Source organism: Bombus pyrosoma, linkage group LG17 (genome assembly GCF_014825855.1).
Source record: "Bombus pyrosoma isolate SC7728 linkage group LG17, ASM1482585v1, whole genome shotgun sequence".
NCBI lineage: Eukaryota > Metazoa > Arthropoda > Insecta > Hymenoptera > Apidae > Bombus > Bombus pyrosoma.
In genome coordinates this window covers 5632391-5641675 of record NC_057786.1, presented here as the reverse complement: position 1 = coordinate 5641675, position 9285 = coordinate 5632391, and the positions used below count along the sequence as shown (strand labels likewise).

Sequence of the window (9285 nt, the reverse complement as noted above, 5' to 3'; positions counted from 1 at the left end):
CAGGTAGCCGGAGAGAAGAGCGCGATGCGCATAGAATTTGGTAGCGCGAAGGCGTGCGCGGGCCGATTAGAGGATGCTGCGCGGCTTTCGCAAGCGTACAGAGCGATCCAAGCGAGTCAGTCAGTCAGCCGCCCCGTCAACCAGCCACCTCGGTTATCACGTAAGAGTCGTGAGTGGGGCTTTTGGAAAAGGCACGCCGCTGCTGCAGGAGTGGCTTGCTGCTTTCGGTAGTGGGGATACTCGACGGCTCCAGACGGAAACAGAAATAGAAGGGTGGAAGCGGACGAGATAGAGGGACGCGGCCGGAGAGGAGAGACGAGGAGAAAGAGAGAAACCGAATTAGATGGCAACGGGCGAGAGAAGATAGGTTGTCGGCGTTGGACGAAGAGAGAACAAACGAGGAAAGGAAGAAAGACGGGGGGTGAGGGGCGGCAAGGGGCGAGGGTACGGCAGAGGCGGAGGGAGAGAATAGGATAGAGAGGGTGGCAAAGCGCTGGAAGGGTGAAGAGAGCGGAGGGATGGAGACCGTGAGAGCGTGAGAGGGTAGCGATTGTGCTACAGTCGCACCGCGACACCCCCACGAGTGAAACCGCGCGCGTGCCAATCTGCCCCCTTAGCCGTACGCACGAAAAGGGCCCGCGAACAGTGCTATGCTTTTAAGGCTACGGCCAAGGATTTCGTCGTTTGCCTCGTTTTCGTCGCTTTCGTCGTTTCTCGAGCGTTTCTTCGAACGCTTCCTCGAACCCATCTCCGAGCAGCTTTTAATCGGGTAAGTGGTTACATCATGACAGCTGGATCTTGTCTATCGAAACGCGTTTTCACACTCGCTCGATGACTGTTTCGTTGGAAAACTCGCCAGCGAGATTTCTATTTCACGACAAATCGACTGCGATCGTGTACGATTTAATTCGCTGGGAACCTGTTGATGAAATTTCCTCGGTCTCAAACTGACCGCCGTTTCCTTCGCTTTACTAGCCTCGGTGCCTCCACTTTCGTTTGTTGTTTCCATGTGCGACGAAACCTGTAAAATACACGTAAACGATCGAGAAGTGCGCGTCAGTTGTGTGACCAAGACAACCTGCGTTGTGTTTTCCACGTGATTTTCGTCGAGAGATCTCGATCGTTGAAAGGTATGTCTTCGAGATCCGTTTTGACAAATCCTTTTACGTTGTCCTAATTAACGAATTTAAAAAACGTCGACGATGCCGTTCATTGCGAAAAGTTTGTTTCAGTTTGACCCGTCTGTTCATCCGTCAAGTGCTTCTATTTGCTTCGTAGTAATAAATTTGCGATTCGGTCTAAATCGACCAGTGAATGGTGATATCGTGAATTATTTCGATACTGAACTAATCAAATAAATGGAACGATTTGCTGCAGTGTAGAAAGTACACGTTTGGAAATATCGTCGTTCATGTTTGTTGAGTTATAGTTATCAGATCATAGGACCTTGAACTTGCTTGAAAGTGTTTTAGAGAAGAGAAAGTGTTGATAAATAAAGTATCAAGCGATCCGATCCGACTGATACACGACGCATACCTGTTGAAAATCCTTCAGGTTATTGCAACGATACGATGCTTTCGCCGCTAATATCGATTACTATATGCTTCAAAGTCGGTTTGTAATAAAGACCATTGCTTTGAGAGCGAAACAAGAGAAAAGATTGACGGATACTAACCGGGAAAGATTATTGGATATCTGAATATCTGAATAGTAGATGCGGGACCGACACTTTTAAAGCAATTGCTGTTGAACAACTTTGTTAATATTCGCGTTGCCTATCAGCCTATAAGCGACAACTTATTAATCTGCTTGTTATCGTGTAATTATTCAATTGGAACAATCGATTTAAAACGAAAACTAAGCTATTCGCAATTTAAAATAGTATTATTTCTGTGGAGCTTAATTTGAATTTCGTATACGTAAATTTTGTAGAGAGGTGTCGGATAAAAGACTAGTCGCTTGATCAAAAATACAGAAAATTCAAGTGGAAATAGCGAAGCGTGTGAGAGAGGTAGGTAATTCCTTTAAAGAGTAACTGCAGAGGTCTTCTAAGTGAACACAAGAACCTTGTATGCACGAATGCCGTAGACTTCTTTTGTTCGTGGCACCCTTTGCCAATTCATTCAGTAGCGACATATATGTAGCGCTCTTTCCCGAGCCACTATGCTCGTTCCGAGCACCTGTGGACCGGCGTCCCTCGTGAACTCTTCTTTGGAGAACTGCCAATGACTTCCGGCTGACTCGTAGAACCTGTTGATGATCATGACTGCTTTCACGTTTTATGCCACTGGATTAATTTAATTCTTTCACACCTTTCATCCAAATGTCTTCTCTTTTTTCACTTTTCATCCACTTATTGCGACTACGAACATATCGCTTAGGCACATACGTAAAAGCGTTACAGCGATAATTCTGATTTATCATGTCGTTCCACTTACGTCCATATTCCATATAGATCTCACGAATCAGAGTTTATGCTTCCAACAATTCATACAATTTGGTTTGGTTTACTGACAATAAGCTTGGCTAGAAAACGTTAATTACAAGATATTACGTTTATAGCGTCATCGTGATAAAATTGCTTTTATTTATCATTCGTCGAATCCCGAGTAACATTCTCCAGGAGAACGAAACGACTAACGTTCTGTATTCTTCGTATGCATAGGTGTATCCGTATTGTTTAAAATTATAATTGTCGTTTTAAACTGGAATTAAAGGATGAAGAAATAAGAAACACTCGTAGTCGGCTGGTCTTCTTACACGTTAATACAATTTGATGAGTTTGTGGGATACGTGGAATATAATTTTATGCATCTATAGGAAGCCTGAAATCGCAAGAACGTAGAAGATGTACATAATATGGTAAAATATGCGCGATATCCAAAGCGTAGTAGTTGTTATAATAATCATTTGCATGAAAATCCGCAGTCGATTTATCAAAATGTAAATTAACAAGTATAAGATAGCGATGTTTAAATTACAAAAGAAAACATATTTTTGATAGATTTCGTTGAGGTAATTAAACATTAAATTTACGTAAAACAAATTTATTCGGTAAGATGTACGAAATTGGAGCTCGTATAATTAACAAAAGTAAACAATCTGCAATAAAGTTAGTTAACTTTAAGAATTAAGTACGCCTTCTCTCATTTTCAGCAGATTTATTCTATCGGAAGATAATGTAACGGAATCGATTGATGATACAAATTTCTACAAATTGTACAAAAATTTCACATACTCGAATTTCAGTTTCGCGATTATCGTCCATGTGTACAAAGTGCTTCCAATTTTCTGTTTTAAAATTGTAAACTATGGGAGTACAATTTACTGTAACACGCAACAGAAATAACTAGCCACGAAGATACTTGCGGTACAAGATACAACATTAACCATTTATTCGCTGATATTTAGCAAAATTCTCAGCGTCCGAAATAAACCTCGCACTACATCGATGTCAAGTTTATATCAAGCTACCATGACGGCATTCTTAAATAAGAATTTAAGCACTTTGAGTAATTGCGTTTACTGACGGTAATAGAGCAAATACGATCATGCTGTCTACGATGTCCTACGCGCATACCTACGTCAAGCTACGTACAATATTCAAATCTCAAATATGCAAATCTCCGCGTAACAGTTGCTTCTTAGTTTTGTTTACAAAAACAATTTCAAAAAAAGTGGCAGGTGACGTTTTCCAATTTCATCTCCTATCTTCTCGAAACTTCAATATGTTGAAAGGGCTTGTTTGAAAAGTTGTTACTAGAAATATCATTATCGATAAATTCATCATATTCGTTTTTGATTCGGCTAGATTTTGCAACAGTTTAGGAGTAACGTGGTTCCGGGCCTCCGATATCTCAGCTTAGATTTCGCTAACGGTATTCAATTGGCGACAATTGTCGTATACGTCGCGCATAAGTTGACTCCAAGGATTCTCGATAGGGATAATAAGGATAAGAGATGTCTGATTTTTCTTCCTTGCAGTCACAGCCTAGAGTTTCCAGGAACGTAAACTGTCGCATTATGGCGCATAAATGTACCCAATGGAAAACGGCGCCAGTGTGATAGAAAATGTGAGTTCATACGAGTATAAACGAACGCCGAAGTTGTCTTGCCGAATGCCGGAAAGCAAAAATTTACTAAAAAAACAAAGCTACCAAAATTTCGTTTAGGAGAATAAGGTGATTCGCGCTGCAAATCGTATGAGTAGCGTACAAGACAGTCTGAGCCGTCCAGATTAAACTTCTTCTCATCCCAGAATGTCATCTAAATGAACGAAAATTAGAGGAAATAACAGTCTCCATACTATTTATAATATAATATATTGTTTAAGCGTTAACTATTTATATCGGTATGGAATACGCTAGTGTTTCTTGGCCATCGCCACAGCCTTTGTCGTTTCTTTACTTTGAAGATTAAGCGAATCGTCGCGTTCCCTTTGTTAAGTTTACAGCTTCATCCTAAAAAACTGTCTTTACACGCTCGGTTTAAAGTGGCGGTTTCCCCCATGACACTTCCGGGGCATATTGATCACCTCTCGTGACCAATTTGTTGACGAGATAGTTTAATATCGTTGCCGAATCGAAAACTGCGCAAGATCTAGTTGAATGAATTACAAAGAGGATGAATTTATTAATAACGTCTTAGTTTGTTAACCCTTTGCACTCCCATGTCGAGTGTGACTCGACATCAGTTTTTATCTCGGGAGCTCCTTTGTCGAGTCCCACTCGACGTTCTTTCAGTCCCATATTTTTTTTTTGTGAAACGTGCGAAAGGAAACCAGGATTGCATCCTGCACATTGTTTCAAGATATATCATACACTTAAAAATTACAAAATACAACAATAGTGTGAATAAAATTGGTATTTAAGTGAATTTCTTTCTTTTTTTTTTATTTATTTAAATTGTCTTATTTTTTAGTTAAAGTGAATCTCAAATAAAACGCTTAAAAGCTTCGGGAGCTGCTGGTAAGGAAATTGAAATAAAATTCAAAGTGCAAAGGGTTAAAGTTTCTGTTTCTCGTTAAGTAGACCTATTATTTTGTTAGGATCGAAAGTTGAGAAAAATCAGGTAAATGTTTACTCTACAAAAGAAGACACTACATTCAAATGAAATTTTATAGAAATTCTCTCTAATTAAGCTAAATGCTGAAATAAATTTTAGTCGAATCGGTAGTCTGGTAGTTGCAGAATTATGGTCAAAAGTTTTTCGTCTATAGCTAGTGTTTCGTGTTGCGAAACTTGATGCAACATCGTGCGATTAAAGAATTATTGCTGCTACGAACCTTTACACGATTTCACGAAGAAATTGGAAAGATTTTCCGATTAACCGTTTCAACGAGTAACCAAGTCGAACAGAAACGAAATAGGTGAATTGGTTGTCAGTTCTAATCGCACGGCAGTCAGGGACAATGACATTTCAATTTCTCCGATCCTTTATGTAACATTCTTCGTTTTCGTTACCAAGTCCAACTCCTTTTTGTGTCTTTAATATAATCCATATTCTCGATTCTATCTACGAAGAAAAAAAGCATTAATAAGTTTACTTTCTACATGTATTCTTTCTTTCTTTCGTTCGCTCACCAATTTTATTCGATTACGTGTTCAATCTCATAATACGTCGTTCTTTTTGTTACCATTCTACTCTGTTTGTTTTATCATGTCACCGCTAGCAAAATATTTGATTCGACGCTGGATAGTTTTTATTAATTTCTTAACATCACATGTTATAGAAAGACATCGTTACAAGTATGTAAGGTTGAAACACCTGAAGTGGGCTTGCATGGAGAATCTACAGGAACGTTATGTGTGAATCTTAAAATCAATTTTATATCTGGCCTAATTGCCCATGTACGTAACATCAGTTGGCCAAGTTGCGTAAATGTTATGCAATTTTTCATCTCTCATCATTTTTGAAAAATATTCAGATGTTTATTGCAATCTGTTTCTCTAGCATCCTTGATTTCGTATCAACATCGTATCAAACATCACCGTTTTAAACATTCGTGCAAACTCGTATTTAGCGTCGGAAACGAGATACGTTTCTATGCTTTCTAAATTATTTTTATCTTACTTTCAATTCGAATAGATTAAGAAAGATTAAGAAAGTTACTAATATACGTATGAATTGGAACAATAATTTCCGAGCACGCGAAATCGAAAGGTGTAACTTACAACGAAATTCTAACACTTACGCTGTGCGATCCAGTTTATCTAACGCTGGTATGATTTTTAAATAAGAATTTTTAAGGAAAGGTTGCTTTAAATCTCGATGTTTGTACATAGAAGAAATTACGTAAATAATTGAATATAATTAGTATAATTTAATCAATGTAAATAATTTGCACGAGGTGCTTCATCTTGGCAAGAGATCACGATCAGCGTTATACGTTACACGAAAAATTTTATTGTTTCAACTCGTTTGTACATTTTGAAGAAACTTTTCAAAGATTATACGTGTAAATAAAGAACACTACAGCTTTTAAATTAACTCTTTTCCTCCGTCTTATATAGTTTGCTACGTATTCATAATAACACGAAAAGTCAAGGTTGCTTTGCACAGTTTTGCAGAGTCCGAGATTTTTTCAAATTTTCGATTTGTCGAATTTGTAGGTAGATTTCATTGGGATTTTTCAATCGATGAAAACGCAAACCTTTCAATGTCTAATAAAACGAAGGAAAATGGACTTGCGTCACTTTCAAAATAAACAGTCCGATATTGAAATAATAAATTAATTTTTCATTCAGACGAGTGGAACAGACTTTGATTGAACAAAGTGCTTCAAACATCAATGAATATCGATGTTGTATGCTACTTTACAATAAAGTGGCGATGAGAGAATTCAGACTTTGAAAGAATAGCGCAACTTTTATTTCATGACCAACTCAGAAATAGCTAGACCGACGCTTTCTGACAGTTAGTTGGTCGAATAACAGTTAGCAGTTGCTTCTGTCGTGGCCGAATGCCAAGTGGAAGACAATATCTCTAATTATTTTCTTTATCCCGTGCATCTGAAGATTCACTAGAGCGAACATTTTTCCGGGCGACATTTCATTTGCCTTTCTCCGCATTCGTCCGTGGCTCGAATTAATGTTCCGCATTTCGTTCTATCCGTGAATTCTCCGTGAGAGTGCTCCAAATGACCTTGATGTAGCTAGTGACGGCAAGTTATGCACGTTCACGAGGCGTAGGTTAAATATCATTCGAGCAAATAACAAAAATAGAATGTTCCTTGCACGATTAATTCATTTAGACCGTTTACACAATCTTTTCTTCTCGTCTTTTCTTCCACTTTTCTATTCACGTAGGCTGGTAACAACCTCAGTCAACTCCAGCAACTGAATGCTAATTATTCTGATTCTACGTTCGTCTACCTCGCCAACGCCAAGAAGAGCTGCCGAGTAGAAATGGATGGCTATACTGCGATCATAATGGATATGCTCTTATTTGATAAAAATTTCGTGAAATTCTTTCACATTCGCAATAAATATTTTTAACGGAAAACAAAAACAACTGTAGTATGACGTAACATAGATTCTTGCATACTTCTTCCCATGTAAGCGAAGCATGGTGTTTACTGTTTAATGAAATTTATCAAGTCGTACATATTTTCCACTATTTTCTGTTTCTTCAATGAATTTTAACTCATTATGCAACTATGGCTAATTACATTACAAACATTACGGCGTAATTAGATCGCAAATGTTTACGCATACTTTATATTTATAAACACAACTAAAGAAACGAAATCTAAATATAATAAAGAGTACTTTGCTTTGGATATATCGTTGCACATTCTATGCATTTTTGTTTACATTTCCCATAAATGCCCAAACACCGCGAGTCTAATAATAGCAAACGATACCGCATCTCGGAAAAACTCTCGTATAATCTTACATTTTTTGATTTCAATATTCTCGCAGCAGCTACAATCATTTTCAAGTAGATTTAAGTATCAAAAGTATTTATTTATTTATTAGAATCGATCGAAGAGAACAATTAGGTGCGAAAAGGAAGATGTCGATTGAAGAATGTTGGAAAGATTGGATAAACAATTCAACGCGTGTTTCGTATTTGATTTTCCTAAGTCGATGACGCGAGCAGATATTTATACGCCGCCGATTTTATAGCTAAATCAAGCAAAATAGATATCTTTGTTATATCTTCTTTATCTGTCATTGTGATATAATAATAATTATTATACACATACCCAAGAAACATTTTTATTCCACTTAAACGCGCATGACTTTTCTTTTGCACTGATTCTCAAATTTAAAATAAGACGTATGAAACAAATGAAGGAAGAAAGTGAAAAATCGATATTATATTTCACTTAAAAAGTTGTTAGAAACATATATTATTAACATTATAATCATTTAAAATTTATGTTATATAATAATAATAATAATAATAATCTGGAAAACAATGCCCCTAAATTTATGTCGTTTGGGCTAAAATTTACTTGGTCAATATGACAAAACAATTATGAGAAAACGTTAAATGTTTTCAAATCAATAGCATAAATACGCAAAGTTTGTACAACCACAAGGTTATAAAACACGCCCGGTATATAATTCGACTACATCGACAAATTTGAAAAAACTCGATCCAATCCGTAACGCAAATCTAAGAATTGCAGTTGGTGCTTTCCACACCTGGTGCCTTGTTCTGCTTGAAGCTGGAGAATCGTTCCTGACGTACAGCAGAAAATATTCATGCTTGAAATATGCAGTAAAAGTCTGTACCTCTAGAAACGCTATCATTTTTAGTGCAATTCGTTCGCTCGCGAAATTCCATTGGTCGTGTTTACAGCGGAATCGGACTAACATCCCTTATCAAAGGGTCCGTAAATATCCGAAAGATTCAAAATATATTCCGCTACCTATGGAAAAATCAGGACACGCGGTTTATCTGCATGGACATTAATAACTCCATATCCACTAAACGTAGATACGTCTATTACGACGAATACATCTATTCAGGTCCAAAAACCATTTTGCGACAGCAGCTAGTAGCGTCAAATATTCTTTTGAACAAGCTAGCAACACCATCGCTGCTGGAATGTTTCACCGCTCGACAATGTACACGATTGCAAGGAATTTCGGTTCGTAATTTTCTGTGCTTCTCTTATCGCAATCAATGGTATGCAAGATTCAGAACGCGAAGCTGAAATGAACACAGTTGCTCGAGAAATACACCACATATTATTAATTTCCGGTAAAAAGTTGTCAAAGGCTGGATCCCTTCCCACGAGAAATAAACTCATTGGAAATGAACCAGGCGATC

General features: G+C 37.7%; 1 protein-coding gene across 1 annotated transcript in view; it reads left to right on the top strand.

Moving 5' to 3' along the window:
* Window positions 1–655: 655 nt before the first annotated feature.
* LOC122576833 (lachesin-like) overlaps window positions 656–9285 on the top strand; it is a 538671-nt gene continuing 530041 nt past the window's right edge. Inside the window, exon 1 of the mRNA XM_043747665.1 lies at window positions 656–769. The gene's annotated coding sequence lies outside the window, so the exon portion shown is untranslated. The remainder of the gene's footprint in view (window positions 770–9285) is intronic.